We start from the raw sequence: 9,721 nt of genomic DNA, 5'->3' as shown, positions 1-9,721 counted from the left end.
GCTATAAAGTTTAACTTCTGACCTGTTCTAAAGGAACCAGCAGACGTTGCTGCTTTGCAGAGCTTAGTGTGTGCAGAAGATTGAACCTGGACAACCTGGTCCAGATGTTAAAACCCACAAAAAGATGACATCCATACAAACATACATTAAAAACATATCTGTACCATATCTGTACCAATATCCATAACTACTGATGTTTATGACTGCAGTCATGTCAAAGTTCCAAATAAAGAAATTGATTGATTGAGCTTATTGGAGGAGAAAACCCTTTCCAGTAGTTCACAACACTACAAAGTAACATTCTCCATCAAAATATATTGTGAGAATAAACTGAAACAAATCTAATATGTGTGATGCCTCCATTTACATCAAAACTCTTTAAGTTATGTCACATCTGCTGTCACACTCTGAGGAAATCTATGAGGAAGGGGGTAAGTTGGGGAGAAAGAAAGAAACATCAATCTGCATGAAAGCTCTGGATTGGGCCCTCTAGTGGTTGCAGACAATAGGTCCCCACCAATAAATTCAAATTCAAATTGAACTTTATTTAAATAGCGGGGGGTGGGGGGTCTAGCCTGCGATGCGCCTTGGGGGGGGCTACTTGGCAGTGGCCCCCCTCCTATGGTTGCCGTATGGAGTGGGCCCCCCCCTCTTTCGGTTTTATTTGCACCTTAGACATGTAGGGTCCTTGGTAGGGGGGGTGCTTGGACATCACTGCAAGCAAGCAGCAGATGTCCTACTGGCACCCTACCCGCCAATTTTAACCGCACCTTAGACATTTAGGGCCCCTTGGTGGGGAGGGTGAGGGGACATCACTGTGAGTAATCAGGAGATGTCCCCTTAGTGCCCTACTCGCCAATTTTAACTCCACCCCCCTTAGTACACACACCCCTCCCCCTTCAATATATACATTCCAACATAAACTCACACACATGCACACACACACCCTCTCAAACACACATACACGCACACACATTTTGCAAGGAAGGTGGGACCTGGGTCCATCTGTCCCCTACCCCGTCCCTGGTGGGGGGTGCGGGCCTCTTGGCGATGGCGGCCGTGTCCCTTGGGTGCCGGCTCCCTGGGCCCGGCGGTGCTCTCTCCGCACGGTGGGGGGGTTCATATTACACCTGAGCCGGGGGTGTTCGTGTCCCTGGGGGGTGGGTCCTGGTCCTTGCCCCTGGGCGCTGGGCCCCGCCAAACTTCCAACATGGCCGAGCCTGGTCGGGCCATATTTATAACACCCCTTGTGGGCCACCCTTTTTTCCCCGGGGTTCCCCCCTCCTGGGCGGGGGCGGCGGGCCCCTGCCTTGCTCCTACCTGGACCAACCGTGGGCCGGGTGGGTGGCTGCTTGGAGTGCGGAGCGGGTCTCCCTTGGGGGGTCCTGGCTCGTACCTGGGGTTGGGGCGGGGGGATGCCCGGAACTCCTGGGTGGTGGTGGGGTGCTTGTCTGGGGCTGTGGGCGTCCTTCTCCGGTGGGGCCCTGCGTTGGGCTCTTCGGGCGCAGCGGGGGGTCTGCTTTCCTGGCTGGGCTGGGGCGGCGCTCTCTTTCCCTCCGCGCCTCCCTGCTCTCTGGCTCTGGGGGCCTCGCGGCGGTCCTGCTGGCCCTGGCCTGGGTGGCGGTCTTGGTTGCCCAGGGGGCGGTTGTTCCCTGCCTGTTCCCGTGTGGCGTTGGGGGAATTCCGGCTGCCGCTGCTGCTGCGGCGGGGGTCTGGGTGTGGGGTGGCTGGGCGCTCCTCCTTCTTTTCACATTCCACCATCCATTTTAGAAGAACATAAACACTCACCTGAGCACAGGTGTTAGCTCACCTTTGCACTAATAGTTTGCATGATTGAATGAATTAAAGATTTCACACTAGTTGGTTTAAAGGCATAGGTATGCGTTTGTGAACACTATCTGTTTTGTGTACATGTTGACATGTGGACATTTTTGCAGCTAGCAGGTGTGTTGATAATATTTGAGTGTGTGTGGACAGGCCCCGCCCTTTTTGTACTACATTTGAACCGTACCGTAATGATAAACAACCAGTAAACCTGTCTGCTATGACCCCCCTGCTTTAAATGCTGCAACTTGAAGGTTTTTCAACTCAAAGACCAGGCAGCACTGAAGGTTCCAGAGCATGCAACAGTCTTTGTTCTGCATGTTCTCCATCAGAAATGTAAATCTTCCCTCCATATGTCCAGCAAAGACCTATGAGGCATGCAAGTGTCACCACAAGCAGGTTGCTAAACTTGAAAGGCTCGTAATCATCTACAGCTAAATGACCTCATTCAGTTCAAAGGATGTTGCTATAGAGACATGTATCACTTCAAACCACTAAAACCAAAGCTTCATACATTAATGACTGCTCAGTGGATTGATTGAATCCATAGTCACTGTGAATGCTGTCAAACTAAACAGCTTTTTCTTATTTTTTGTTTTGTTTTTATAACCCTGAAACTTTGGTGTGTTTCTGTCAAAACTTTTGCGTTAGGGGGGTGTAGCGCCCCTCCGCTCCTTTGCTTGTTTTTCCTCCCGCGACCACAAAAAGTCATGGCTGGCGAGAGACGTTTTACTTCTGTGAGCATGACCCAAAGCCTCTGGCTCATCTGATGCGTGCGCAATCGCATTATCTTTGTGAGCTTGTGCACGCACTGCATTTTCTCACGTGTGCTGCCATGTTCAGTCTCTGTTTCTGATCCTAAACTCTGCCGGACGATTAAACTTGTTGGTAGAAAGCTGCAGATGAACTGAGTTGCTGCTGCTATTTGCAGCCGTCTTTCTCAGAAACAGAAGGAATGGATCTAGAAATGACCAAACTGTTAACAGCACATTTCATTAGAAACCATTTCCTGTTAGAGTCAGACTGAAGAGACGGAAAAAACTGAACACAACTTCTAACTTCTCAATTATTCAACCGTGAGCCTTTCCCTAAAATCATAGATCTCACTTCTATATTTTATAATAATTATTTCTAAAAAAAACCAAAATAAAACTAATCATTTTTGTTCAAGGTTATATTTTGCTGGATTTTTCCAATCCATCAACATGCAGTTTTTTTTAAATGGTTTTTACCAACAGTGGAGGAAATAAGTATTTGATCCGTGCTGAATGTGTAGATTTGTCCATTTTAGAGGTTGATCTTTTCCTAATAAGTCTTAAAAAAGCAAAATTTCATGTGTTTTAGTTGAAGACTGCTCACTTTACCAAATGATCTAATTAAACAGCAACACTTGTCACTCAGTCTGTTCTAAAATATGAAACTATCAAATGTGCTTAAAATAGGAACTGAAGCATGCAGACTGACAAACATGAAAATACAGACTGGAGGTTTTTTATCATTGTTTATATGTTTTTAAAAAAAAACAAAAATAATTTTCTAGTGAAAAACAAACAGTTGTCTTTATGCTTTAGTTCTCCAAAAATATTTTTCATTAACAAATAATGTCTAGCTTGGACTTTGAAATCTGTCATCATTTACTGCTTAGTTGCATATTGACTCATGCAGACAGACGGTAATCAGTGGGTTGATAGCAGCAGGTATGTTGTGGTTTGGAACCAGAAATGGTTGCAGCCTGATTTTATCATTTAGTCTTTTAGTGAGTGAATAGTGTGGTTTACATGAAGTCAACATGATATAAATCATCTGCAACAACTAAAATCTCAGCTGTCCTTTGTAGTTCATGCTAGCATCCTTAAAGTAAATGAAGCATAAAGAAGCTTTAACAGAATAAACAGCTGCACTTGAGTCTGTCTGTTTCAGACACTGAGAGACTACAATCCATGTGTTTGTGTGTCTGAATGTGGGAAAAAGGATTTGATAAGTGATTACATAAAGAAATCCAATAAGTCAGCACAAATTTAACCATCAAGAAAAAAAGAATATATCTAACATGTCACTGTTTTCTGTTCCGGGTCCCCCAGTCAGGTATTGAAGCAGGGACCATCTTGCAGTGAGGCAAGAGTGCTAACCACTGCACCACTGTGCCGCTTCCTGGAAGACATGCGGAAATAAAGTACGTAAAGTTTATTGTAGAAAAGCTGGCACTATCCCTTATTAAAGGGCGACTTGTAATAGATGGGATTTCAGGGGGCAGTTAATCAAACTCTGATCAACTGCTCTCAATGTGTCATGTTATCTGTGTGAAAGTACAAATATGTCTGTTTATGATTCAGAATCATTCTAATGGCATCATTTACATGTGTGAGACTGGATAGAAATAGATATCCAGTAAATGGATGTTTAAATCCGTCTGCAGGTTGCTTCTCCTCTAAGCTGGGGTTCTCTCCCAGAGGCCTGGGAGCTTGAGGGTCCTGCACAGCATCTTAGCTGTTATAAATTATTCTGTCATTAAAGTGATTATGTACATTTAGCAGCCTTCTTTTTAGGGGGGGTTAGAGTCTGTATGCGTTTATTGTGTCTTTAGGTTGTGTGGGGGTTGAGGGTAATCCGTTGGGTCTTATTGCAGAGGGGAGTTTGTGAGAGCATGAATGCATGAGGAGGACAGTCCGTTCAACAGCTTCACAGCTTGTGGGAAGAAGCTGTTTAACATCCTGCTCGATCATGAGAGGGGTGCTGGGGGTCCCTAATGATGGAGGTTGCTCTACGTAGGCAGCGCTGAACATTTAGCTCCTCCAGGTTTGGGAGAGGGGCACCAACAGTCTTTCTCAAAGTCAATCTTGCTGAGTCGTTGTTTGTCCTGAACCTTGCAGCTGCCAAACCAGGATGTGAAGCTCTGAGTCAGGATGGTTTCAATGGTTCCCTTGTAAAAGGTGATGAGGTGAGGTGTTGGAATTCCTGCTTTCCTGAGTCTCCGTCTTTTGGGCTTTCCTGATGACCATTGCGGAGTTGGTGGAGTGTGAGGGCTACAACGTTTCCCTAACAAAGAGAAGAACCATACAGGAGATGAGAATTTTTGCTAGACTTCTGCAGAAGGAGAAGCCCGTCTGTCACAGAGGAGTTCCTCCTTCCCAGTGGATCCAGTCTGGTTTTATTGGTGTTCGGGGTTGATTACATAAAAGTGGGTCATTCAATCACGCAGTACAGGAACATCATATCTTGTATAGTCAGAACTTTCCACGTCATTGTTTTTTTACTGAAAGATAGAATTCAGACAATCATATTGTGGTGATAATAGTGTGTAAGCAAATGATAATTAAGTTACCCTAACAAGAGGAGGACAAGTCATTAGTGAGATGCACCCCAAAGAACTTGACACTGTCGACTTCCATTGCAGCACCGTTTATGGTCAGATGTGTGTTTTGGTGATTGCCAGATGTCCTGAAGTTAATCACCATTTCTTTTGTTTTATCCACGTTGATCTGGAGGTTATGGGATTTACACCAACCTGCTAGCTGCTCCACCTCCATTCTGTAAGCAGACTCGTCATTGTCGCTTATAAGACCAATCACTGTTGTTTCATCTGCGAATTTGACAATTTGGTTGGTGCTGTATCGAGCTGTGCAGTCATGCGTGAACAAACTGAACAGCAGTGGGCTCAGGACACACCCCTGTGGTTTACCTGTGCTCACTAATGTCACCACATCCACCCAATCAGCTTTCAACTTCATTGGAAATTTACACATATTTTACATTTCAAAAAGGTCTCAGTCTCTGTTCTCACTAACTTTGCTGATGTTTTCTCTGTTCTGAAAGAGTTAACACCTCTGACAGATCCAACACTTTTTCTGTTTCTAGTCTTAAAGTGAAAACAGGAAACTCATGTAGGGTAAGATATATATATATATATATATATATATATATATATATATATATATATATATATATATATATATATATATATATATATATATATATATATATAAGGTAAGTGTATGTGGTATATGGTAAGGTGCAGGACTGTCATGCAGGAAACCCGGGTTCGAATCCCAGGGCGGAATGAACAATTAATGGTAATGGAAAAAATGGCAACAGAAATGAGGCAATTACCATGAAAATGAGGCAATTACCATAACAATGACGGGCAATTAACATCACCCAGTGAGGGTCCTTGGGCAAGACCCTTAACGCTGATGCCTACCTCACAACATGAGAGACAATGAACCACATGTCATGCCGGCTCAGACGTCGCCCGGCCAAACAAGGTCTGCGTCAGGTGCTGAGGGACCAGAGCACCCTGATGGAAAGTGGGCTACTGGAACAAGACGGAAATGGACTAGATGTGAGAACAAGGTTCTGTTAGAATGCTACTACTCGAGTTATCCCACCCAGAGGGGTTACATGCAGAGAATGTGGAATGAATGGATTTTTCAAAACCCACAATCAAGGCTAACTGCCAAACAACTGGTAGCCCAGCGTACTAACATCCACAAACGGCAACTCCTATCACAACTTGAGATTGAAGCGATACAATACAATGCCACGGGAGAGCCAGAACAACAGGTCAGAGAGGAGATATGCCACACTTCCACCCTGAGATTGGGTACACTGCCCCAACAACCACAATTCCGCTGAGCGAGGCAGCAACTGACATGAAAGACAAGATCATGTCTACAATGAAGACTAGGCAACCCCGACACCAGCTACAACGGTTAAGTGATGTACCGCCTGAAAGTCTACTGGAAACTGTGAATGAAGCATTGAGGGCAATTCCTACCACAACCATCACAGAAACCAATGAACTGGTTTACACTTCAGCAGCAGTGATCCTTGAGATGCTTGGCTATAAGAGCAACCATGGAAGAAAACAGTACCCACCATGGAAGCAACGGTTAGAGGCCAAAATCAAGGCAACTCGGAAGGATGTGAGTAGGCTGACAGAGGCTCAAAGAGGTACAATGAGAAAGCAAGTACCTAAGAGATGCAGCCAGATGCCCATACCTGAAGACTGGAAACTGCCAAACAAAGGCTCCTAGCCTTGAGCAGCCGCCTAAAGAGGTACACAAGAGACAATGAAGCCAGACGAGTAAACAGGCTCTTCGCAACTCAACCTGCAAAAGTGTACGCTCAGTGGCAGGGTCAAAACAGCCGAGCAGACCCCCCAAGACTGGAAACTGAACAGTACTGGAAAAGTATATGGGAGAAAGAGACAGCACATAACAGCAATGCCCAGTGGCTGGTCTCTCTGAGAAAAGAACATAGCAACCTCCCTGAACAGAATCCAGTAACCATCACGGTGGCAGACATCCAAGAAAGAGTCTCAGGTATGAAGAACTGGACAGCACCGGGCCCTGACATGATACATGCCTACTGGCTAAAGAAGCTTACCGCACTCCACGAGCGCCTGGCAGCACAAATGAACCAGCTGCTAAGAGATGGGACTCACCCCGAATGGCTAACGGAAGGGCGAACGATCCTGATCCAGAAGGATCCCTTAAAGGGTGCAGTCCCATCCAACTACCGGCCAATAACCTGTCTCTCCACAACATGGAAGCTCATGTCTGGCATCATTGCAACCAAGATAAATAGGCACATGTATCAATTCATGAGTAACACACAGAAGGGCATTGGTAGAGACTCCAGAGGAGCCAAACACCAACTCCTGGTCGACAGAACAGTCGCTCAAGACTGCAAGTCACGACACACCAACCTGTGCACAGCCTGGATCGATTACAAGAAGGCCTATGACTCAATGCCACACACATGGATCACTGAATGCTTCGAGCTGTAAAACATCAACAGGACTCTAAGAGCCTTCATAGGAAACTCAATGAAGCTGTGGAAAACCACCCTTGAAGCCAATGGGAAGCCACTTGCACAAGTGTCCATCAAATGTGGGATATACCAAGGTGATGCTCTGTCCCCACTGCTGTTCTGCATAGGTCTGAACCCCCTCAGCCAAATAATCAACAAGACTGGCTATAGATACCGAGTCAGAAATGGGGCCAACATCAGTCATCTCCTCCACATGGATGACATCAAGCTATATGCAAAGAGCGAGCGTGACATTGACTCACTGATCCACACCACCAGGATCTACAGTACTGACATTGGGATGTCATTCGGGCTCGAGAAATGCAGCCGGATGGTGACAAAGAGAGGCAAGGTAGTCCACACAGGAGGGGTCTCACTCCCAGAAGGAACAATAGCAGACATCGAGGACAGTTACAAGTACCTTGGAATTCCGCAGGCAAATGGCAACCTGGAGCAGGCAACAAGGAAAGCTGCAACAGCTAAATACCTCCAACGAGTAAGGCAAGTCCTGAGAAGCCAGCTCAATGGCAAAAATAAGACCCGGGCAATTAACAGCTACGCACTGCCAGTTATCAGATACCCTGCAGGAATAATAAGATGGCCAAAGGAAGAGATACAGACCACGGATGTTAAAACACGAAAGCTCCTCACCATGCATGGAGGGTTCCACCCCAAATCCAGCACCCTGAGACTGTATGCGAGCCGCAAGGAAGGAGGCCGAGGACTAGTGAGCGTAGAAGCCACTATCCAGGATGAAACATCCAAGATGCATGAGTACATCAAGCTCAAGGCCCCAACTGACAGTGTGCTCAGTGAATGTCTCAGGCAATGGAGAGCAGAGGATACAGTGCTGGAGGACAGATCCTCATGGGAGGACAAACCCCTGCATTGGATGTCCCACCGGACCATAACTGAAGTGGCTGATATCAACAAGTCCTACCAATGGCTAGAGAGGGCTGGCCTGCAGGACAGCACTGAGGCACTCATCCTGGCAGCTCAGGAACAAGCCCTGAGCACCAGAGCGATAGAGGCTCAGATCTACCACACCAGACAAGACCCCAGGTGTAGGCTGTGCAAAGAGGCGCCTGAAACAATCCAGCACATAACTGCAGGATGTAAGATGCTGGCAGGTAAAGCATACATGGAGCGCCACAATCAAGTGGCTGGAATAATATACAGGAACATGTGTGCAGAATATGGCCTGGAAACCCCAAGGTCAAAATGGGAAACACCTCCGAAGGTGGTAGAGAATGAAAGGGCAAAAATCCTGTGGGACTTCCAGATCCAGACTGATAGGATGGTAATGGCGAACCAACCAGACATTGTAGTGGTGGATAAAGAACAGAGGAAAGCCGTTGTGGTGGATGTGGCAGTGCCAAGCGATGGGAACATCAGGAAGAAGGAACATGAGAAACTGGAGAAATACCAGGGACTCAGAGAAGAACTGGAGAAAGCCTGAAAAGTGAAGGTGACAGTGGTGCCTGTGGTAATTGGAGCACTCGGGGCAGTAACCCCCAAGCTGGAGGAGTGGCTACAGCAGATACCTGGAAAGACCTCAGACCTCTTAGTCCAGAAAAGCGCAGTGCTAGGAACAGCTAAGATACTGCGCAGGACCCTCAAGCTCCCAGGCCTCTGGTAGAGGACCCGAGCTTGGAGGAGAAACCACCCGCGGAGGGTGAGAGGGGCGTTTTTTTTTTTTTTTTTCATGTCATATAGTTGATTGTTCATGAATGTTTGTGTTGAAGTTCTTCCAATGGTTGTAGTTGAATTGAATGGGAGTCTCTCTGCAGCATCAGTGCATGAAAGAGTGAATGACATGAGTGGAGTTTGTTCTGCTGCTACTTCCTGAATGTTTGCAGTTCAGAGCTGACTGCTTTCATCAGGAAACAGTGAAGTCTGCTCAGTTAGTTTGATCTCTAAAGATGTCCACACAAACTGAAGCTGCAGCAGATTGGAGAGTGAAATTTAGCAGAAATCTTCATCCAGATGGAAGAGAACAAAGTGAGGTGGAGATGTTAGATGATGAAGAGCAGCACTCTGATCATGGATTACAACAAACTGGTGAGCAGAAAAACTTCAGACTAAA

At 46.2% G+C, this 9,721-nt stretch overlaps 1 protein-coding gene across 1 annotated transcript in view; it reads right to left on the bottom strand.

Moving 5' to 3' along the window:
* Nucleotides 1-9,721, bottom strand: part of LOC110015840 (CD209 antigen-like protein E) — a 900,664-nt gene that overhangs the window by 458,010 nt on the left and 432,933 nt on the right. The window lies entirely within an intron of this gene.

The sequence above is a fragment of the Oryzias latipes genome, chromosome 11 (genome assembly GCF_002234675.1).
Source record: "Oryzias latipes chromosome 11, ASM223467v1".
NCBI lineage: Eukaryota > Metazoa > Chordata > Actinopteri > Beloniformes > Adrianichthyidae > Oryzias > Oryzias latipes.
Note: the sequence above shows the minus strand (reverse complement) of the source record. Positions and strands in the feature narration are given on the sequence as shown.